The sequence below is a fragment of the Symphalangus syndactylus genome, chromosome 2 (assembly GCF_028878055.3).
Source record: "Symphalangus syndactylus isolate Jambi chromosome 2, NHGRI_mSymSyn1-v2.1_pri, whole genome shotgun sequence".
Taxonomy (NCBI): domain Eukaryota; kingdom Metazoa; phylum Chordata; class Mammalia; order Primates; family Hylobatidae; genus Symphalangus; species Symphalangus syndactylus.
In genome coordinates, this window is record NC_072424.2 from 32,854,951 (window position 1) to 32,879,577 (window position 24,627).

General features: G+C 40.2%; 1 long non-coding RNA gene and 1 pseudogene across 1 annotated transcript in view; one reads left to right on the plus strand and one right to left on the minus strand.

The window, feature by feature from the left end:
• LOC134732496 (uncharacterized) overlaps window positions 1-24,358 on the plus strand; it is a 157,809-nt gene extending 133,451 nt beyond the window's left edge. The window contains exon 4 of the long non-coding RNA XR_010115735.1: window positions 24,280-24,358. This is a non-coding gene — a long non-coding RNA (uncharacterized lncRNA). The remainder of the gene's footprint in view (window positions 1-24,279) is intronic.
• Window positions 4,530-21,444, minus strand: LOC129466400 (14-3-3 protein zeta/delta-like; annotated as a pseudogene).
• Window positions 24,359-24,627: the final 269 nt, after the last annotated feature.

Here is a 24,627-nt window from a genome sequence, read left to right on the forward strand (position 1 = left end):
AAGGAACCGGGAAGAAATGTTTTATATAGTTTTCCAAAAGGTTGAAAAACTCTGAATGTTTACAGGAAGATGAAAAATCACTAGAGTCATTTATGACAACATAGATGGAATTGGAGGACATTATGCTAAATGAAATGAGCTAAACCCAAAAAGACAAATACTGAATGTTCTCACTGACATGTGGAGTCTAAAACAATTGAACTCATAGAAACAAATAGGGAAGAGGTGTTTACCATAGAAACAAATAGGGAAGAGGTGTTTACCTGAGACTGGATGGTGGAGGATTGGTGAGATGATAACAAAAGGTACAAAGCCTTAGATAGGAAGAATGAGTTTGTTTTTGGTTTCTGTTGTTGTAGTTTGTTTGTTTTTTGAGGTCGATTACACAATGTGGCAAATATAGCTAATCACTGAGTACCGCATATTTCAACATAGCTAAGAGAGTAAACCACAAATATTTTTATCACAAAAAATGCCAAATATTTGAGGTGATGAATGGTTATTAGCTTGACTTAAACATTCCACATTGCATTCAAAAATCATTACATCGCTTTTTACTCCATAAATATATACAACTATAATTTGTCAATATATCATTTTTAAAAATCATTAGAGAGAATGCATTTTCTTGGTCCTTGTAGGATTGATAACAAGCTCATGTTGCACATGGAAAGTTCTGACTTAGGGAACCTGATTCCTGAGGTCAGGGTGGAGTGGGATGGTGGCTAATATGCATATCTATTTCCAAAAATCTGGCACTAGCAAGCACTATTCAGGTTGTTTGGAAGCTAGTATAAAGGACCCCTGTGGAAAATGTTAAGGCTGAGGAAGAAAAACCCAGTACATAAGAATTATGACTCTAAACAAATAAGGAGACAAAAGAGACTTATCCAGAAAAGTGATCGGCAAGGTGCTTGAAGCAAGCTCTAAAGCTGATTGTTAGTGGGACAGACATAGTTAGTTGTAACAATCAATTGTTTTCTGATCCACATGCAATGAGCTGTTGATCCCAGTTCACCAAAGATGGAAAAAAAACAGTAAATCTAAGTCATAGGAAAGTCATTAATAATGACAGCAATGATAGAAAAATGTCCCTTTCTTCTGTCAAGTAGCATAGGGTGCTATAGCCATCAAGGTCCCAGGGTTCAGCATGACTAGGATTTGAAGACAGGACATAACTATTGTGCTAGGGGTTTGAGGTGCAGGGAAGAATAAGGCCAGGAGGTGTCACAATGGAAACCGATAAGCAGCTCTAATTGGACCGTTTTAACGGCTCCCAAGAAGATTGTGTAAGGGCCCAGCAATCTCCCATTGCAAGAGAGAATTTTAAAGTCCTGGTAATTCCAGTGTTGGTAGCTCAGAGCCAAACAGATTCCTATCACCCTCAGTTTTATTATTCATACTAAAAATAAAAACACTTCAAGCTACATCAGTCTAAAATAAAATAAACAAAAAGTGATAAACTGGCTTGTTGCGGGTTCATGGGTTGCCTCTGCCAGTGAAGACATATTGTCAATTTACTCTGTAAACTTTCCACAGGTGAAGTGGCTATTTCAAAATATTTTCAGTGGATTCTTCATAACAGAATAGCAGAAATGTGAGATTTGCAGTGACCTTTTCATATGCCTTTAAGAGATTTTTTTGAATGGATCAAGTAAATAAATGGAAAACTTGCTGTTTATTTCAATGTCACTGCTTTCACTGAGTATGATATCCACACCCTTCTTGCTCCCTGCCCCCAGTGTAACAACAGATTTCATTACACCCATTTTAATAAATGGCCAGCATTTCACAATATATGTTTATATTATCTTAAACCTGTAATCCCTTAAATATTTGGAGCATAATAACTTCATGCAAGAGATAAAATAATTTTAGAGCTAATGTAGATTTTAGGAAACATACAGTTAATGCAACCATTTATAGATTTAAAAAATAGGCTAAGGGATATTATTCAACTTTCCTAAAGTGATTCAGCAGAGCCAGAAGTACATTTTAATCTTTTAATTCCAAGTCTTCTATTTTTTTTTCTCCATTGCACTTTTATTTGAATGTAATATTTGGGACAATTATCCAAAAGGGCCAATAGTCCCCAATTAAATCTGTGGTCATAATAAAACAAGCAACAAAACAGTGTTTGGGATTTCAGTTTCTCACCCTTATCATCAAGACACGCTACCTCCCATCATCAATATTTATTGAGCATTTACGGTGTACTAGGCACAATAGAACATTCAGAAAACATTGTCCCTGCTCTTGAGGAGCTTATATCCTAAAAGAAAAAACACACCTTTTAAAATGGCATTTTTGTCTGGTGTTTCCTGCAAAGTACTGAGGAAATATTTTGTAAAGTGAGCTTTGGGTATAACTTAGCCCCATCATTATTTAGAGAATAGAGGAAGAGAAAGAGGAAGGATTTTAAAGGCAGACAATGACGGACCATTCAGGATAGGTAGGGTTTTAAAAGGAGATAAACACACTGAGGAGAGATTTGCTGCAGTTAATAGGATGAGGGAAGTAGTTTCTGGGATGCGAGCAAAGGAAGCAGGGTGTCTTAGATATTGAGTAGAGCCAGAAAAATCATGCGGCCTTTTTCCAAGTACATGGCCACCAAGTAGGAATGGCTGGTGACAAGACAGAAGGCTAAGAAAGGAAGGTAATCTTGTGTCCTTGACACATAGAAAGAATAAGGGATCAAAATTGAAGGCAAGCTATAACAGTATCAAGAAACTCTTAAAAACCAAAAAGTGATTTGGAAGCACAAAACTTGTAGTTAATGCTACCCAACGTTATGATAGGCCAAGAACACGGTGGCTTCCTAAGTTAGAAAATGCCATATACCAAAATTTTAAATGGAACATATTCCTTTTTTTTTTTTTCCAATCAATCTCCCCCTCTCCCAGAAAAAATAGGAGCTCATTTTTTTCAGGGTGGGGAGGAAGAGAGGGGATCATGGGACATGGTTGGAAACAGTAGTGATATTAGTAGTATTTTTGTTGTTATGATAAACTTTGAGAGGGGATCATGGGACATGGTTGCAAACAGTAGTGATATTAGTAGCATTTTTGTTGTTATGATAAACTTTGTGTTTAAACTTGGAAAAGACCATTAGCTGCCAAGAGGAAATAAGGAATAAATTTCAAAAAATGTACAATTTCCTTTAGAGAAGTTTCAGAACCAAAAGACTAAGTTACATGAAAAGCTGTGGAAAAAGTAGTTGAAAAGTCCATTCATAAAACTTTTATTCCACTTACATGAATTTAATACATGTGTTCTTAACAATTAGGCTTGGATTGTTCATGAAAATTTCATAAGACATTAGACCAAGCTGGCCATCATTTCAAGTTATTTCCATGTTAACTATTTTTACAGCATATGCATGTTAGACAAGTATCCAAAAAAAACATCACAAAAGCAAAAAACCTTAAAAAAAGCTAAATACATGGGTTTTATTTTACTGTTGTGCTTGATATACATGAAGTAACGACTATCAAGCAATTCATTTTTCCTGCATCTTTACTTTTTCGTTTGTTCTTAGGTTGCCTAAAACATTTAAATACAAATAAAATGAATGTAGCAAAAATAATGAAAGCTAACAGCAGGTAACTTTACAAATAATGAAATGTGAACCATTTCTGCCCTTATCCAGAGTAAAATGGGTTACAACTTTGTCTAAAGGAACACTTCTGCAGCTGTAGTCAAATGTGTGCACAGTGAGATTAAGTATTCCACAGATATACATGGTTTAACATGCGGTATCCATGGGATATCTGTTTCTACCACAGCCTTGTAAGTGCTCCAAACCTTAATGTACCCACAATTACTATACCCGTGACTGGAACCAATGATCCCTTTTATTCCCCACCAGGACAAAGCAATACGTAGACAGTTTTCTTTGCTTAGATATGGACGCAGTTTTAACACTCACCCTTGTGAAGCCACAATGTACTGAAAGTACTATGGCAAACATTTACAACTTGTATAAAAATTCCACATCCCCATATTGGCCACCTCAAGATGAAAACAGATAACTCCCTAAATGTTAACTGGCTCTACTCCCCTAATATATATATATATATATGTATGTATATGTGTGTATATATATGTGTATATGTGTGTGTATATATGTGTATATGTGTGTGTATATATGTGTATATGTGTGTGTGTATATATATATATATACACACACACATATATATACATATATATATAGTGTGTGTGTGTGAGACGAAGTCTCACTCTTGTCCCCCAGGCTGGAGTGCAATGGCGCGATCTTGGCTCACTGCAACCTCTGCCTCCCGGGTTCAAGCGATTCTCCTGCCTCAGCCTCCTGGGTAGCTGGGATTACAGGTGCCTGCCACCATGCCCAGCTAATTTTTGCATTTTTATTAGAGAAGGGGTTTCACCATGTTGGCCAGGCTGGTCTCGAACTCCTGACCTCAGATGATCCACCTGCCTTGGCCTCCCAAAGTGCTGGGATTACAGGCATGAGTCACTGTGCCCGGCCACTACTCCCCTAATATTAAACATAAAAACCACATAGGAAATATAGAAATTCAAATACAAGTAACACAAATCTGCCATAAATTGTAAACAAAAAACCATTTGTGGGATACCATGGATGACAAATGGTCTACTGTGTAAATTTTAGAATGAGGCAGACAAAAGTTGGAAGGCCGGTTAATTTTCCCCTCTTTCTCCTGCTACAGCTTTGTCTCCTTGGGTATCCAATGTCCAAAATGTCAAGCTGTCTCTCGGTAATTGCATTATTAGCATGCTGTGTTTGTATGACTCTTCACTTAATGTATCAAGTTCAGCAATGGCTTCATCAAAAGCCATCTTTGCAAGAGAGCAAGCTTTATCTGGGGAGTTCAGAATCTCATAATAGAACAAGAGAAGTTAAGGGCCAGATCCAGTCTGATAGTATGTGTTGGTTGCATTTCCTTTTTGCTGATTTCAAAAGCTTCTTGGTATGCTTGTTGTGACTGACCCGCAGTCTGTTTCTTGTCATCACCAGCGGCAACCTCAGCCAAGTAACGGTAGTAATCTCCTTTCATTTTCAAATAGAAGACTTTTCTCTCTGCTTGTGAAGCACTGGGGATCAAGAACTTTTCCAAAAGAGATAGTACATCATTGCAGATATCTCTTAGCTTCATCTCAATTTTCTCTCTGTATTCTCAAGCCATCTGCTGTTTTTTCTCAGCACCTTCCGTCTTTTGTTCAATACTTGAGATGACCCTCCAAGATGACCTACAGGCTCCTACAACATTTTTATAAGCAACTGAGAGAAGATTCCTCTCCTCATTGGATAATTCAGCTCCTTGCTCAGTTAGACTTCATGCAGGCTGCCATATTATCTTATTGCTCAGCCTGCTCAGCCAGTTTGGTCTTCTGAACCAGCTCATTTTTTTCCATGACTGGATGTTCTGTGTCCAGAGTGGGTGGTGGCGGCAGATGGACAGGGATTCAGCAGTCTCTGGATGGTGGTGACAGCAGCGGTGAGGCTGAGACTGTCCCCAAGTCTTCTTTTATGGTTAATGTAAGTTTTATCTAAATAAAAAAAAGCAGGAATAATAATAGTAATGATTCCAAGCTTCTGATTACTCCATTTTATTTTAAATGCTTTCAGAAATTTAATTTCTTAAAGCAAATGTTTTAATCATAGGCTAAAGTTCTGGTTCTCGGGTAAAATTCATTCAAATATGACTGGGGCTCTGTCAAGGTACTGAATGGCTTGAGCAGAGATTGCATGAATTTATTAAGACCAGCAAACAGAAAGAAAAGTAGTCAAGTAATTCGGATTATTCAAAAAAACGTTAGGCTTTGCAGATGCCGACAGCGCCTGGAGCCCCCTGCCACCAGCCACAGTCAACCTCACTGTGTTCTTTAACAATGCTGTTGCTGGTGAGCCCTTGGGCCAAGTTTCCTTCAACCTGTTTGCAGACAAATTTCCAAAAACAGCAAAAAATTTTCATGCTCTGAGCACTGGAGAGAAAGGATTTTGTTATAAGGGTTTCTGCTTTCCCATAATTATTCCAGGGTTTATGTGTCAGGGTGGTGACTTCACATGTCATAATGGCAGTGGTGTCAAGTCTATCTATGGGGAGAAATTTGATGATGAGAATCCTGAAACATACAGGTCCTGGCATCTTGTCCATGACAAATGCTGGACCCAATACAAACAGTTTCCAGTGTTTCATCTGCACAGCCACGACTGAGTGGTTGGATGGCAAGCATGTAGTCTTTGGCAAAGTGAAAGAAGGCATGAATATCATGGAAGCCATGGAGCACTTTGGTCCAGGAATGGTAAGACTAGCAAGTAGATCACCATTGCTGATTGTAGACAACTCTAATAAATTGGACTTGGGTTTTGTCTTAATCACCAGACCATTCTTTCTGCAGGTCAGGAGAGAACTTCTTCACCCTATTTTCTCACAGTGTCCTATAATCTTTGTGGTCTTACTGCAGTCCCTTTGGGTTCCATATTTTTCTTATTCCCTTCCGTGCCTAATGGAATAGCAGAGTTAAGTTCATGATTGTAAAATAAAAACTAAATAAACATACTCATAGTTCATTTCAGAAAGGTTTCACTTAAAAGGAAGAATAACAATATACTTCCTCATACCATCCATTAATAGATACCTAGAAGAAGGAAAAAATCACTGGGGTCATATAATGTTTACAGATTACAGACTGTGGTAGTGAGGGTCACTCCACCTGATCACTAAATAGAACCTAAGATGGAAACAAATTAGACAAAATATCACATATGATGCGTACATACGCTTTGCTTTTTCTGCATTGGCTTGGTGATTAAGTGGGGCTAGATGAGCAGCTGGCCTATTTAGATTGAAAATAACTACCCTACACCCAGAGGAAGAAAAATGAAGTTCCATGTAGCGGAAGGCAGCAAAAGAACAGAAGGAAATGTTATGCCATATCTGTGTAGGTCATAACCAATGAGTCCAGTGTCATAAGAACAGTGTGATGGGGCAGAAGGATGGAGAAACCAGAGGACAAATGGGAAGCTTCCTTTTCTGTGCAGTGGTGGTGAAGAATAGAAACCTCTTTCCTTCTCTAGATTTTTTTTCTCTCTTCTCTTTTCTTTTTTTCTCCCAATTCATTTAATCCCAAACCAAGGAAAGGATATTGCCATTAGTTGTGTAGATATAAGTCCAGAATAACTGTAACTCAAAAACAGGATGAAGCATAGCTATTATATATACTTCATTTATTCATATATGTATTAATATAATGTAGATCTGTAAGTAAAACCTGTCATCCTTGATAGGGATAGAGATATGATGACTATTTTTAATCTGTTGAAGTTATAATTTTAATCAGAAAATCATTCTAACAAACATGGGTTTATAATGTGAGAAACTTGTTCCAGAAAAATGACCTTAATGAATCCCAAATTGTAATAAAAGTCATTTGCAATTTATATAAACAAAAAAATAAGAATGAGTAAGCAGCAAATCAAAAATGTTGAAGGCTTTCTAAAAGACAGAACATTGATAAGTTGAATGAAAGAAAGAGGCCACAGACCAAAACACATTGAAAAAAGATAATTGAAAGGGAGGATAATTTCAGAGGTTGTTTAGTCTCAGATATGATGAAATTAGAGAAAATAAAAGGGCTCTGGGAAAATAATCAGGATGCTTAACTAAAACTTTTTTAGAGCACAAGGCTGGTGGAAACTCCACTTATTCATGTATTTGCTGATGAAGGATTTTATCATTTGGAAGGAGAATCAGGGCAATGTATCAGGAGAAACAGATTCTTTACCCCAAATGCAAAGCATTGAGCACAACCTCTTCAGTAGCATATCCAGCCAAACTCTCCAAGATTTCAGAAACAGTCTTCTGTAGTCAGAAATGGCATCTACATAAAGTAGAGCAGGGATCCTGAATGGCAAATATAACCAAACATTTGAAGAGGACCTACAACTCAAAAGAATGGCAACTTACTCCACAAATGAAAGAACTAATACGCAAGGAGGCAAGACACATTTTACTTATTTTAAGATCTTCCTATAATTTGTTTTGAATATTAAATATTCTAGAGGATATTACATCCCATCCATTTAAAAGGTACCCAGAAATCACAAAAATAAAAATATAATTATAAAAATGAAAACCTAAGACTTCTAGTTTCAGCTTCAATAAGTAAAGTTTGGAAGTCATCACTCCTGTTCATACCACAAGAAAAGACTAAACAAACTAAAACTCAATATTTTTTCTTGGATGCATTAGAGAACTGAGATTGCCCCAAATCTGGAAAAGTAGGCAAATCCAGTGAGTCACAGCCAAGATCTGCTTACCTGAAGAAAAAGCCACTGTAGCCATAACTTGGTGAGGACATTTAACTTGTAATGTTAATTAACTGCTGGAGCTGAATGTAGACTAGCTTGAAAGTCAGAAATCCTGGGGTGGAGGGATGCTATGCTGCTAGGAGGACCCTACATTTTTGTGGGTTTTATCTTCAGGAACTATACCAGATCCTTACTGCGAAAAACCTAAGAAAGATTCTCCCTTGGCTTTATCAAGGGAGGGGAGGAGTAACCATTGTGACAAACATACCAAGTATTCTCCAGAGCAAAGGCCTTATTCTTCGGGGGAAATGACATTACTAGTCTTATCTTATCTGGGGGAAGGGCATCTCTCCTACCCTGGCCCCCTCTGACCTTTCTGTCTCATCTAAGGGGGAAGAAAAGGCTAAGAGATCTAAGCATAGGTCACACAGCCTTGGGACCCAGGCGCACTGATTAAACTGAGATTTAATTATATGATTATAGAATATCCCTTCTTCCTGACACTTTACCAGCATACCAACAGGGCTCCACTACAACAATAGTAGCTGAAAGAGCTGCAAGATGCAAATTCTGAGAATGAGTTTTTAGGAAATCCCAAAATAACACAGGAGACAAAAATAAGGATACAAGAGAAATATAAAGCCTTTGGCACCCACAGCTACAGTAAACATAAAACACAGTGGAGCTCTTAGCCAAATTAACATAAGACCACACACTAAAGGCCTAGAAAAATATCTAAATTTTTATTACATGACACCTCATGTCCAGGTTTAACCAGAAAATTAGAAGTCACACCAAAAGACAAGAAAAACCACAAATTAAGCATCAGAACCATGCTCAGATTTTGACACAGAACAGGAAATGTAAAGTAATTATGAATAATATGTTAAGGGATCTAATGGAAAAAATAGGTAAAAGCAAGAAAATATGGGGAAACTATGCAAAGACATTGAAATTGTAAGATAGTATCAATAGAAAATGCTGGAAAACAAAAACACTACAACAAAAATGAAGAATGTCTATGATATACTTATCAGTAGGTTGAACACCAAGAAAACAGTGAGCATGAAGATAGGTCAATAGAAGTTTCCCAAAATAAAATACAAAGAGAAAAATAATAATACTAAAACATTATCTCAGAAATGTAGGATACTTTGTTTAACATGACATGTGGAATTAGAATAGCAGTGGAGAAGAGAGAACAGGACAGAAGAAATATTTCAAGTAATAGCAGAGGAGAATTTCTCAAAATTAATGACATATACCAAACCACAGATTCAGAAAGCTTACAGAACACCAGCCAGGAAAAGTGCCAAAAAAACTACAACCAGTCATATCATATTCAAACTGAAGAAAACCAAAGACAAAGAGAAAAATCTTGAAAGAAGCCAAAGAAAATGAAGTACTTTACACAGAAAGGAAAAAATATGAGAATTACAGTAGACTTCTTGTCACAAACCATGCAAGCAAGGAGAGAGTTGACTAAAATATTGGAAGAGTTCAAAGAAAAAACACCAACCTAGGATTCTATATCCTGTTAGATTGCCCTACAAATTACAGATAATTAAAGACTTTCTTAGAAAAACAACAACTGAGGGAATTCATCACGAGCAGTTCTGCCCTAGAAGACAGGTAAAAAGGGATAACGAAATGAAAATTGTATAGGCTGGAAACTTTCATTTACATAAAGAAGGAAGAAACATCAGAAAATAAATAAATGAAGGCATAATTTTATTAAATTGATAAGTAAATTAAAATATGTCTTTGTTTAAAGTAATAATAGTAACAATGTGATGGGTGATTTTAGCATACAGATAAGTAAAATAAATGACAGCAATTTCACAAGGTATGGGAGGGAACTACTAGGGATATACTGTTATACAGTATGTGAATAACATGTGAAGTGGTATACAGTTATTTGAAAGTAGACTAAGATTAGTTTAATATTATTTAATACATTGGAAAACACTAAATAAATTTTTTAATGAGAATAATTGATATGCTAATATTACAGGAAAGGGGATCCGGATCCAGACCCCAAGAGAGGGTTCTTGGATCTCATGCAAGAAAGAATTCAGGGCGAGTCCACAGTGCAAAGTGAAAGCAAATTTATTAAGAAAGTAAAGGGATAAAAGAATGGCTACTCTATAAACAGAGCAGCCCCAAGGGCTGCTGATTGCCAAATAGCCTGTCTGCAAGCACACTAATTCTTTCTTCCACTATTAAAAGACTCTGATGCATTGGTCAGTATACCAGCTGCAATTTTCAGCTCCTGGATTTCTGCTCATTTCTTTTTAATTATTTCAATCTCTTTGTTCAATTTGTCTGACAGAGTTCTGAATTCTTTCTCTGTGTTATCTTGAATATTTTTGAGTTTCTTCAAAATAGCTATTTTGAATTCTGTCTAAAAGATCACATATCTCTGTTTCTCCAGGACTGATTCCTGGTGCCTTATTTAGTTCATTTAGTGAGGTCATTATTTCCTGGGTTATCTTGATACTTGTGGATGTTCGTCTGTGTCTGGGCATTGAAGGGTTAGGTATTTACTATAGTCTTTGCAGTCAGGGCTTGTTTGTACCCTTCCTTCTTGGGAAGGCTTTCCAGATATTTGAAAGAACTTGGGTGTTGCTGTCTAAGCTATGTCTGCTTTAGGGGGAATCCCAAACCCGGTAACACTGCAGTTCTTGCAGACTTGTAGAGGTACCGCCTTGAAGTTCTTGGCAAAAATTGGAAATAATTCTCTGGATTCCTAGGCAGAGACTCTTGTTCTCTTCCCTTACATTCTCTAAAACAAATGAAGTCTCTCTCTGTTCTGAGCCACCTGAACCAGGGGTGGAGTGACACAAGCACCCCTGTGGCTACCAGTCCTAGAACTGTTCTGGGTCTGACCTAAAGCCAGCCCAGCACTGAGTCTCAACAAAGCCCTGCTCTAACCACTTGCTGGTTGCTACCTATGTTTTCTCAAAGCCCTGGGGCCTCATGATCAGCAAGTAGCTCAGTCAGCCACGCCTGTGTCCTTTCCTTCAGGGTGGCAAGTTCCTCCAGGCCCCTGGTGAATCTAGAGGTGCCATTCAGGAGCCAGGGATTAGAGTAAAAAACCTTACATATCTACCTGGTGTTCTATTGTACTAAGGCTGAGGTGGCACTCAAACCATAAGATGCAGTCTTTCCCACTCTTTCCTACCCTTTCTAAAGGCAGAGGAGCCTCACCGTATGGCCACCACCACCTCAAATCAATGGGGAGTACTGCCAGACTACCATCAATGTTTTCTTAAAGCTCAAGGCCTCTTAAGTCAGTTTGTGGTGAATGCTGTCTGGACTGGGACTCACACTTTAAGGCAATGGGCTCCCTTCTGGTCCAGGGCACATCCAGAAATTCTGTCCAAGAGCCAGGTTCTAGAATCAGGGATCCCAAGAGCTCAATGGTACTCTTCCCCCGGTGGCTGAGCTGGTACCTAAAGTGCAATACAAAGACCCTTTTATTTTTCCTTCTATTTTTCTCAGGCAGAAGGAGTCTTTCACCATAGCCACCACAGCTGGGAATGTGCTAAGTCTTACCAGGAACCAGCAAATCTCAATGTCTCACCTAAGTTCCTTAATATACCTGGACATCACTGCTGTTTATTTAAGGCCCAAGGCCTCTTTAGTTAGCAGGTGTTGAATTCTGCCAGGATTGAGTCCTTCTCTACAGGGAAGTGGGTTTCCTTCTGGCCCAGTGTGTCTAGAAATGTTGTTTGGAAGCAAGGGCCTGGAAAGGGGGACCTCACGACTCTGACCGGGGACCTAGTCTGCTATGGCTGAGCTGGTATCCAAAATGCAAGAAAACGTTCTCTCTACTCTTTCATCTCCTCTCCTCAAGCAGAAAGAAGGGGGCTCTTCTGGAGCTATAACCTGTGCAACCTGGAATTAGAGAAGGGGTGATACCAGCACTCCCTTGGCTGTTTCAGCTGGTGTCTCCGTAGGTCATGCCCTCCCTAGTCTATTATCTGTGGGACCAGTTCAGCACTAGGAGTCACCTAGGAGTTACAATTCTTGTGGCCTAAACTGTCTTTCAAGTTTATTTGTTACCCCAGAACACTGTAGCCTGTGGTGCCAAGGCTTGTGGGAGCTCAAGTTCTGACCACTGGGATCTGTGATTCTGTTCTGACTAGGGCTGGTTTAAAGGCTGCCTCCTTGGGTGTCAGCTGAATTTGTTCTTGTTTTGCTTTCTGCTCTTCTTCTCACTAGTGCACAGAAATACTCTCCACACCACACCACCACTGCTGGAGGATGCAGGAGAGGTGATGCTGGTGATTCAAAACTGTTTTCTCTGTTTATTCAGTGCCTCTTTCAGTAATATGAACTTAAAACCAGGTACTATGAGTGCTGTCCTGATTCTTGGCCCTTATGCTGCTGCTTTTTTTGTGTGTAGATAGTTGTTAAATTGGTGTCGTTATAGAGGGACAATTGGTGGAGCCTTCTATCTGCCATCTTTCTGATTCTTTACAGAATTAGAAAAAAACATTTTAAAATTCATGTGGAATGAAAAAAATAGTCAAGACAGTCCTAAGCAAAAAGAGCAAAGCTGGAGGCATCACGTTACCTGACTTGAAACTATATCACAAGGCTACAGTAACCCAAACAGCGTGGTACTGGTACAAAAACAGATATATAGACAAATGGAACAGGCAAGAGAGCCCATAAATAATGCTACACACTTACAACCATCCGGTCTTTGACAAACCTGACAAAAACAAGCAATGGGGAAAGGATTCCCTATTTAATAAATGCTGCTGTGTTAACAGACTAGCCATTGGCAGAAGACTAAAATCAGACTCCTTTCTTAGACCATATACAAAAATCAACTCAAGATAGATTGTAGACTTAAATGCAAAACCTAAAACTATAAAAACCCTAGAAGATAACCCAGGGAATATCATTCTGGACACAGGCCCTGGCAAAGATTTCATGAAGAAGACACCAAAAGAATTTGCAACAATGTCAAACATTGAAAAATGGGACCTAATTAAACCAAAGAGGTTCTGCACAGCAAAAGAAACTATCAACAGAGTAAACAGACAGCCTACAGAATGGGAGAAAAATTTGCAAACTATGCACCCAACAAACCTCTAATATCCAGAATTTATAAGGAAATTAAACAAATTAACAAGCAAAAACCTAGCAAAAACTTATCAGGGAACCTGCCCTGATAGTCACGTAGGTTCTTTTCTATTTTCCCTAAGCATCAGCTGGTTTGAGAAATAAAGGGACAGAGTACAAAAGAGAGAAATTTTAAAACTGGGCATCCGGAGGAGACATCACATGTTGGTAGGTTCTGTGATGTCCCACAAGCTGCAAAACCAGCAAGTTTTTATTAGGGACTTTCAAAAGGGGAGGGAGTGTGTGAATAGGTGTGGGTCACAGAGATCAGGTACTTCACAAGGTAAAAGAATATCACAAGGCAAATGGAGGCAGGGCGAGATCACAGGACCACAGGACCGGGGCAAAATTAAAATTGCTAATGAGGTTTCCCGCACCACTGTCATTGATAACATCTTATCAGGAGACAGGGTTTTGAGAGCAACCAGTCTGACCAAAATTTATTAGGTGGGAATTTCCTCTTCCTAATAAGCCTGGGAGTGCTATGGGAGACTGGGGTTTATTTCATCCCTACAGTCTCAACCATAGAATACAGCCACACCCAAGGGGGCCATTTCAGAGACCCTCCCCCAGGTGCATATTCTCTTTCCCAGGGATGTTCCTTGCTGAGAAAAAGAATTCAGCAATATTTCTCCCATTTGCTTTTGAAAGAAGAAAAATATGGCTCTGTTCTGCCAGTCAGAGTTTAAGGTTATCTCTCTTATTCCCTGAACAATTGCTATTATCCCGTTCTTTTTTCAAGGTGCCCGGATTTCATATTGTTTAAACACACATGCTCTACACTTTGTGCAGTTAATGCAATTATCACAGAGTCCTGAGGTGACATACATGCTCCTCAGCTAACAGGATTAAGAGACTAAAGTAAAGACAGGCATAGGAAATCACAAGGGTATTGACTGGGGAAGTGATAAGCATCCATGAAATCTTCACAATTTATGTTTAGAGATTGCAGTAAAGACAGGCATAAGAAATTATAAAAGTATTAATTTGGGGAACTAACAAATGTCCATGAAATCTTCACAATCCATGTTCTTCTGCCATGGCTTCAGCCAGTCCCTCAATTTGGGGTCCCTGACTTCCTGCAACAAAAACCAAAAAACCCAATTACAAAGTGGGCAAAGGACATGAACAGACACTTTTCAAAAGAAGATATATATGTGGCCAATAAGCATACGAAAAAATGCTCATCTTCACTAATCATTAGAGCAATGCAAATCAACACCACTATGAGATACCATCACACCAGTCAGAGCGGCTATTTTTAAAAAGTCAAAAAATAACAAATCATGTCAAGGTTGTGGAGAAAAGGAAAGCTTATATGCTGCTGTATAGTGTAAATTAGTTATATGGGAATGTAAATTAGTTCAGTCATTGTTTGGTGATTTCTCAAAGAACTTAAAACTGAATTACTATTTGACCTAGCAATCCCATTATTGGACATATACCCAAAGAAATATAAATTGTTATACCATAAAGACTCATGGAATCATATGTTCATTGCAGCACTATTCACAATAGCAAAGACATGGAATCAACCTTAATATCCATCAAAAGTAGAATGGATAAAGAATACGTGGTACATATACACAGTGGAATACTATGCAGTCATAAAAATGAATAAGATTATGTCCTTTGCAGCAACATGAGTGGAGCTAGAGGCCATTATCCTAAGCAAACTAACAGGAACAGAAAACCAAATACCTCCTATTCTCACTTATAAGTAGGAACTAAATATTGAGTACACATGGAAACAAAAAGGGAACAACAGACAATAGGGCCTACCTGAGGTTGGACGGTAGGAGGAGGGTGAGGATAGAAAAACTACCTATGCTGATTAATTTGATGATAAAATCATCTGCACATCAAAGCCCTGTGACATACAATTTACATGTATAACAAACCTGTACCTGTACCCCTGAATCTAAAATAAAAGTAGGAAGAAAGAAAGAAGAAAGAAAGAAAGAAAGAAAGGAAAGAAAGAAAGAAAAGAAAAAGGAACCATCTTCCAATTTTACAGCTTACATTATATTCAGTGGTATAAAACTAAATCCTTTTCTCCTAAGATCAGGAATATGGATGTAAATTCTTTCTTAGCACTTCTATTCATTATCATAATGGACCTCTACCCTGTGGAATAAGAGAAGAAAGGAAATAAAATATATATATTTTGTGAAGGAAGAAACAAAACTGTCTTTGTTCACAGATGACATGATTGTTTATGTATAATATCCCAAAGAATCAACAACAACAAAAAACTCCCACAACTAATAGGTTTCATGGGCATCCCTGTGAAGAGACCACCAAACAGCCTTTTTGTGAGCAACACGGCTGTTTATTTCACCTGGGTGCAGGCGGGCTGCATCCCAAAAGAGAGTCAGTGAAGGGAGATAGGGGTGGGGCCATTTTATAGGATTTGGGTAGGTAAAGGAAAATTACAGTCAAAGGGGGGTTGTTCTCTGGCGGGCAGAGTGGGGTCACAAGGTGCTCAGTAGGGGAGCTTTTGAGCCAGGATGAGCCAGGAGAAGGAATTTCACAAGACAATGTCATCAGTTAACGCATGAACAGGTCATTTTCACTTCTTTTGTGGTGGAATGTCATCAGTTAAGGCTATTTTTACTTCTTTTGTGGATCTTTAGTTACTTCAGGCCATCTGGTTGTATACATGCAAGTCACAGGGGATGCGATGGCTTGGCTTGGGCTCAGAGGCCTGACATTCCTGCCTTCTTATATTAATAAGAAAAATAAAACAATGTTGAAGTCTTGGGGCAGCGAAAATTTTTGGGGGGTGGTATGGAGAGAGAATGGGCAATGTTTCTCAGGGCTGCTTCGAGCGGGATTAGGGGCGGCATGGGAACCTAGAGCGGGAGAGATTAAGCTGAAGGAAGATTTTGTGGTAAGGGGTAATATTGTGGGGTTGTTAGAAGAAACATTTGTCATGTAGAATTATTGCTGATGGCCTGGATATTGTTTTGTATGAATTGAAAAACCAAATGGAATAAAAGAAGGAGAAAAACAGGTATAAAAGATCTAAGAATTGGGAGGACCCAGGACATCTGATTAGAGAGTGCCTAAGGAGATTCAGCATAGTCCTGCCAGCAAAGATTATTTATTTACTTCAAGAGTCTAGAGTGGCGGTTTGGTGATAGCACCAGGAGATATCAGCTGTGATGACTTGGAGAAAGAGTGTAAACTGTCAGTGTAAAGAAGAGTAGGGCATGTATGTGTAGTTGAGAACAGTAAATAGGAGTATGACTAGACAGACGATAGTAGGGATGACAAGTTTTTTGGGGGCACAGTCTAAGTTGGTCTGGTGTCTGGTCTAAGTTGGTCTGGTGTCTGTCTAAGTTGAGACTGGGGCCTAATAAAAAGGAGCATCTATACAGGAGCTCAAATGGGCTGTACCTTGTAGCATTCTGAGGACAGGTCTGACTTCTGAGAAGGGAAAGTGGTAAAAGTATTGTCCAGTCCTTTTTAAGTTGGTGGCTGAGCTTGGTGAGCTGTGTTTTTAAAAGACCATTAGTCTGTTCTACTTTTCCTGAAGACTGAGGACTGTAAGGGATACAAAGGTTTCACTGAATACTAAGAGCCTGAAAAACTGCTTGGCTGATTTGACTAATAAAGGCTGGTCTGTTATCAGACTGTATAGAGGTGGGAAGGCTAAACTGAGGAATTATGTCTGACAAGGGAAGAAATGACTGCGGTGGCCTTCTCAGACCCTGTAGGAAAGGCCTCTACCTATCCAGTGAAAGTGTCTACCCAGACTAACAGATAGTTAATTTTCTGACTCGAAGCATGTGAGTAAAGTCAATTTGCCAGTCCTGGGTAGGGGCAAATCCCCGAGCTTGATGTGTAGGAAAGGGAGGAGGCCTGAACAATCCATGAGGGGTAGTATAATAGCAGATGGAACACTGAGAAGTGATCTTGAGATTTCCACGATGGAAAGGAAATGAGAGGTTCTAAGAGACGGGCTAGCGGCTTATAACCTACATGGAAGAGGTTACGAAATGACGACAGAATAAAATGGGCCTGTGAGGCTGGAAGAAGATATTTTCCTTGGTCTAAGAACCATTTGCCTTGTGTGGGAAGAGATTGATAGGTGGAAGTTTCAGCAGGGGAGTAGGTGGGAGTGACCGATGTGAAGGAAAAAAACTGGCCACGAGGGACAGAAGTTGGAGAGCTAGCTGTTTGTCTAGCCACCTTATCAGCATAAGCGTTGTCTAGAGCAATGGGCTCTGATGCCTTTTGATGCCCCTTGCAGTGAATGACCCCAGCTTCCTTTGGAAGTAAAGCAGCCTTGAGTACACTTTTTATTAAAGAGGCATTAATGATGGAGGACGCTTGTGTAGTGAGAAAACCTCTTTCAGCCCATATGACCGCATGGTGGTGCAGAATATGAAAGGCATATTTAGAGTCAGTATAGATATTGACACGTAGTCCTTTTGCAAGAGTGAGGGCTTGAGTTAAGGCAACTAGTTTGGCTTGCTGAGAGGTAGTGGAGGGGGGCAGAGCGGTAGCCTCAATGATAGATGTGGAAGATACTATAGCATAGCCTGCCTTTGCTGGTGTGTGGCGATTGGTCCCGGTGGAAGTGCCATCAATAAACCAAGTGTGATCAGGGTGAGAAACAGGAAAGAAGGAAATATGGGGAAATGGAGTGAATGTCAGGTAGATCAGAGAGATGCAGTCATGAGGGTCAGGTGTGGTATCCGGAATAATGCGGGAGGCTGGATTGAAGTCCGGGCCAGGAACAACGGTAATTGTGGGAGACTCAACAAAGAGTGAGTACAGCTGAAGGAGCCTGGAAGCAGAAAGTATATGCGTCAGGTAAGGGGAAGAAAATAGATTTTGGAAGTTATGAGAACTATAGAGAGTGAGTTGAGCATAGTTTGTGATTTTTGAGGGCCTCTAAAAGTATTAAAGCAGTGGCAGCCACTGCATGCAGACATGAGGGCTAGGCTAAAACAGTAAGGTCAAGTTGTTTGGACAGAAAGGCTACAGGGTGTGGTCCTGGCTCTTGTGTAAGAATTCTGACCATGCTAACCATGCCTAGGAAGGAAAGGAGTTGTTTTGTAGAAGGTGCTGGGGTTTGAGAGATCAGTCAGACACGATTGGCAGGGAGAGCACGTGTGTTTCTATGAGAATTATGCCGAAATAGGTAACAGATGAGGAAGAAATTTGGGCTTGACTGAAGTAATGGGGGCTGTCTGTGAAATTTTGCGGCAGTACAGCCTAGGTAATTTGCTGAGCTTGATAGGTGTCAGGGTCAGTCCAACTGAAAGCGAAGAGAGGCTGGGATGAAGGGTGCAAAGGAATAGTAAAGAAAGCATGTTTGAGATCTAAAACAGAATAATGGGTCGTAGAGGGAGGTATTGAGGATAGGAGAGTATATGGGTTTGGCACCACAGGGTAGATAGGCAAAACAATTTGGTTGATAAGGCGCAGATCCTGAACTAACTTGTAAGGCTTGTCTGGTTTTAGGACAGGTAAAATGGGGGAATTGTAAGGGGAGTTTATAGGCTTTAAAAGGCCATGCTGTAGCAGGCAAGTGATAACAGGCTTTAATCTTTTCAAAGCATGCTGTGGGATGGTATATTGGCGTTGGGTGGGGTAAGGGTGATTAGGTTTTAATGAGATGGTAAGGGGTGCGTGATCAGTCGCCAAGGAGGGAGTAGAGGTATCCTGTACTTGTGGGTTAAGGTTGGGGGATACAAGAGGAGGATGCAAAGGAGGCTTTGAACTGGGGGGAAAGGTGGCAATGAGGTGTGGCTGTAGCCCAGGAATAGTCAGGGAAGCAGATAATTTAGTTAAAGTGTCTCGGCCTAATAAGGGAACTGGGCAGGTGGGGATAACTAAAAAGGAATGCTTAAAAGAGTATTGTCTAAGTTGGCACCAGAGTTGGGGAGTTTTAAGAGGTTTAGAAGCTTGGCTGCCAATACCTACAACAGTTATGGAGGCAAAGGAAACAGGACTTTGAAAAGAAGGTAATGTGGAGTGAGTAGCCTCCGTATTGATTAAGAAGTGGATGCACTTACCCTCCACTGTGAGAGTTACCCAGAGCATCTGTGATGGTCCTGTAGGCTTCCGAGGCAATTGGGCAGTGTCAGTCTTCAGCTGCTAAGCCAAGAAGATATGGGAAGGAGTCAGAGAGCCTTGGGCCAGAGTCCCAGGGGCTCTGGGAGTGGCTTCCAGGTGAGTTCAAAGTCCAATTTTCAGTGGGGTCCCACACAGATGGGATGCAGCTTAGGAGGAATCCCGGGCTGCGGGCATTCCTTGGCCTGGTGGCCAGATTTCTGGCACTTGCAGCAAGCTCCTGGGGAAGGCAGGCCTGGAGGAATGCCTGGCCGCTGCAGTTCAGGCATTTGGAAGTTGTGCTGGAGATGTGGCTGGGGTTGGTCTCACAGTGGAGGTAAGGAATTGCAACTTTTTTCTATTATTGTACACCTTGAAGGCGAGCTTAATTAAGTCCTGTTATGGAGTTTTAGGGCCGGAATTTAATTTTTGGAGTTTTATTTAATGTCAGGAGCAGATTGAGTAATAAAATGTATATTGAGAATAAGACGGCCTTTTGACTTTTTAGGGTCTAGGGCTGTAAAGCGTCTCAGCGTTGCTGCCAAACGAGCCATGAACTGGGCTGGGTTTTTTATATTTGATGAAAAAGAGTCTAAACACTAACTGATTTGGGAGAGGTCGGATGAAGGAAAAGGAGTATTAACCTTGACTATGCCTTTAGCTCCAGCCACCTTTTTAAGAGGAAATTACTGGGCTGGTGGGGGAGGGCTAGTCATGGAATGAAACTGTAAGCTGGACCAGGTGTGAGGAGGGGAGGTGATAAAAGGATTATAGGGTGGAGGAGAGGAGGCTGAGGAAGAATTGGGACCTAGCTTGGCCTGGCGAGGACAGGAGAGGTCAGATGGGTCTGTAGAAAAGGAAGATTAGAAAGACTCAGCGATGCTTGGGGTTGGGACTGAGGAGACAGGCGGGAGGGAAAGGAGGAAGATTTGGGATGCGTTGCAGTGGGCACACAGACTAGGAAGGGAGCGATGTGTAAAAGAATGCCTGGAAGTCAGGCACCTCAGACCATTTGCCTATTTTATGACAAGAATTATTTAGATCTCGCAGGATGGGAAAATTGAAAGTGCCATTTTCTGGCTATTTGGAACTACTCTTGAGTTTCTATTGGGGTCAAGCAGCATTGCAGAAGAAAATAAGGCATTTAGGTTTTAGGTCAGGTGTGAGTTGAAGAGGTTTTAAGTTTTTGAGTACACAGGCTAAGGGAGAAGAAGGAGGAATGGAGGGTGGAAGGTTGCCTATAGTGAAGGAGGCAAGTTTAAAGAAAAGGGAGAATAGAGACACGGAGGGAAGCAGTTCGGGGGTTCTTACCCTCCAGAAAAGCGGGAAAGGGGTTGGGGCACAGAGATACAAGGTTGGGGCATAGAAATAAGGGATCGGGGTGCAGAGATATAAGAGGTCGGAGCACGGAAATAAGGGATTGAGGCACAGAGATATAAGAGGTTGGGGCATGGAAATAAGGGATTGGGGCACAGAGATAAGAGGCCAGGGTGCGGAAATAAGTGATTGGGCATTCTTGCCCCCTAGAAAAGCAGGACTTGCCGCTAAGGGAGAAGGACCAAGGCAGGCATCCCTGCGTGGTCTGACACCTTTGAAAGGTGGGTGAATAATCAGAGAGGTGTCCCTGCAATGATTAAACACCAAGGGAAGGCTGCCTTCCCAGTCTGTGACCGGCGCCGGAGTTTTGGGTCCACGGATAAAACGTGTTTCCTTTGTCTCTACCAGAAAATGAAAGGAATTGAAATTAAGAGAAGGGAGAGATTGAAGTGTGGTGGCAAGATTGAAAGGAGAAAGAGGCTGAGGGATAGTGAGGGAGGTTGGAGAAGAGAGTAAAAAGAGGCCGCTTACCGGATTTGAAATTGGTGAGATGTTTCTTGGACTGGTCGTCTGAGGACCTGACGTTGTAGGTGAATCTTTCTCATGGAGCAAATAGCAGGAGGACGGGGGATTGATCTCCCAAGGGAGGTCCCCCGATTTGAGTCATGGCACCAAATTTCATGCACGTCCGTGTGAAAAGACCACCAAACAGGCTTTATCTGAGCAACATGGCTGTTTATTTCACTTGGGTGCAGGCGGGCTGTGTCCAAAAAGAGGGTCAGTGAAGGGAGATAGGGGTGGGGCCGTTTTATAGGATTTGGGTAGGTAAAGGAAAATTAAAGTCAAAGGGGAGTTGTTCTCTGGCGGGCAGAGTGGGGGTCACAAGGTGCTCAGTAGGGGAGCTTTTGAGCCAGGATGAGCCAGGAGAAGGAATTTCACAAGATAGTGTCATCAGTTAAGGCAGGAACAGGTCATTTTCACTTCTTTTGTGGTGGAATGTCATCAGTTAAGGCTATTTCTACTTCTTTTGCGGATCTTTAGTTACTTCAGGCCATCTGGATGTATAAGTGCAAGTCACAGGGGATGTAAAGGCTTGGCTTGGGCTCAGAGGCCTGACAATAGTCTAGTATTGAAAAGTTGAAGAATGTAAGGTTAATATTCAAGTCAATTGTCTTCTTTTTATCAGCAATGTATAATTGGATTTTGAAATTTTGGAAAAAGCAACACAATTATAATTGTAGTGGTCAAGGGGAAACTATCCCTTTGCCCTCTGAAAGTTCACTGAAAATCAACTGGCCAAAGGCAAATTAATGGGAAAAAAAGACATACACAATGTATTTACATGCACCTATAAGCACTGGAGCCATACAAAATATAAAAACTCAAAGAAAGAGCCAGATAGTTGATGCTTTTGTACCATCTCGAGGTTACAGAAAGAATGGGAGCTTGGAACATGGCAAGACATGTTAACAGAGGGAGAGAAGAGGAAAGGGATGGCTTGCAAAGGTGCTCTTGTTATGTACCTGGTGCACAGGTAGCAGCTCTCAGAAAGAATAGATTATAGCCTGTGGTTGAGTTAATCTTTCTTAGATGCAGACAATGGGGGAGGGTCTCAGAGGAAGCCTGGCTGTTTATTTCACTAATGCAGATTTTCTCTACAGATGCAAATCTCCTCCACAAAAGGCAGCTTTGCAAGGCTATTCCTGTCTGCAGGCTCTCTGAATAGCCATCTCAAAATATGTCTGAGAAATATATTTTGGGTAGACAATTTTTGGTTTACTCTACAATCAAACTGAAAATAGAATAAAATATCTAGGTATAATTTTTTGTAAGTTTAGAATCTATATGTGAATAACTATAAAACTCTAATGAAATAAACAAAAGACCTAAATAAGTGAAGAGACATACTGTTTTTATACATTGGAAGATCCAATAGTGTTAATATGTCAATTCTTCCCAACTCGATCTATAGATTTTACACAATCCCAACCAAAATCGTAGCTAGCGGTTTTGTAGGTATCAACAAACTGATTGCTATGTTTATCTGGAAAGGTAAAAGACCTATAGTAGTCAACGTAATAGTGAAGAAAAACATAATTAGACTCATACTACCAGATGTCAAGATTTATTTTAAGGCAATAGTAACCAAGATGTAAGAAGCATTTGAATTAGAGCAACTGCATCTTGAATAGGGGCTGGGTAAAATGAGGCTAAAACCTACTGGACTGCATTCCCACATGGTTAATGGACTCTAACTCACAGGATGAAATAGGAGGTTGGCACAAGATACACGTCATAAAGACCTTGCTGATAGAATAGTTTGTAGTAAAGAAGTCGGCCAAAATCCAAAACCAAGATGGTGACGAGAGTGACCTCTGGTCGTCCTCACTGTTACACCCCTACCAGAACTATGACAGTTTACAAATGCTGTGGCAACATCAGGAAGTTACCCTAAATGGTCTAAAAAGGAGAAGCATGAATAATCCACCCCTTGTTTAGCATATCATAAAAAATAACCACAAAAATGGGAAACCAGCAGCCCTTGGGGCTGCTCTATGGAGTAGCCATTCTTGATTTCTTTACTTTCCTAATAAACTTACTTTCACTTTACTCTATGGACTTGCCCTGAATTCTTTCTTGCTTGAGATCCAAGAACTCTCCCTTGGGGTCTGGATTGGGACCCCTTTCCAGTAACAAAGACAGTGTGGTACTTGTGAGATTAGTTACATAGATCAATGGATCGGAATAGAGAGCCCAGACATTGACCCACACAAACATAGTCAACTGATCTTTGACAAGGAGCAAAGATAATTCAATGAAGAAAATATAGTCTTTTTAACAAATAGTTTTGGGACAACTGGATATCTACATTATAAAACAAAACAAAACAATCTACAAGCATTACCCACATCTCTTACAGAAAACAGCATAAGTTGTATCATAGACCAAAATGTAAAATACAAAATTAGAAAACTTTTAGTAAAACATAGAAGAAAATTTGGGTAACTTCAGGTTTGACAACCAGTTTTTAAATTGTTAAATTAAATTTAACCTAAAGCTGCCTCCTTACATATTTTAAGTTTGGCCTAAAGTTTTCTCTGCACACAGTGAATTGTAACCTAACTGGATGGGTAAACTCACTGTAACATACTCTTATACCAATCACCAAGTTTCTGCCAATCAAAGGCAGCAAACTGCTCAAACCAAGTTCAAATAAGGCAAATGCCAAGCTGTAAGCAATCAGCTATTTCTGCACCTTACTTTTGCTTTCTGTACATGACTTTCTTTTTCTGTCCATAAATCCTCTTCAACCACATGGCAGTGCTGGGGTCTCTCTGAGTATTCTGGCTTGGGGGGCTGTTTGATTCATGAATTAAACTCTCTTAAATTGCTCAATTAAACTCTGTTATTGAATTTGTCCAACGTTTTTCTTTTAACAGATGGTGTCAGAATTGGAACATGAAGTAGAGCTTCCAGTAACCCCTAGGAGCATCAAGTGACCCAGAGAGGTAACCCTCTCCACCAGGGTCCATTGCATCCATTGCTCTCTCACAGCAACTGAGGCTCATGGGTAAGTTCGCTCTCAGATTCTGAAGCTTCACAGATTTGTGTTTTGTGCTATCTGAGTTTGTTTTAGCAAATTTTTTATGTCAACTGTGCTCGAAAGTCACAACAGAAACTAGACTGGGTCCAGGATCAGATTAAATCCAATAACTAATTGGATTAGATCCAGCTAGAGGCTTTAGATGTCTGACTGGCTCAGACAGAAACTGGCAGTAAATGGATAA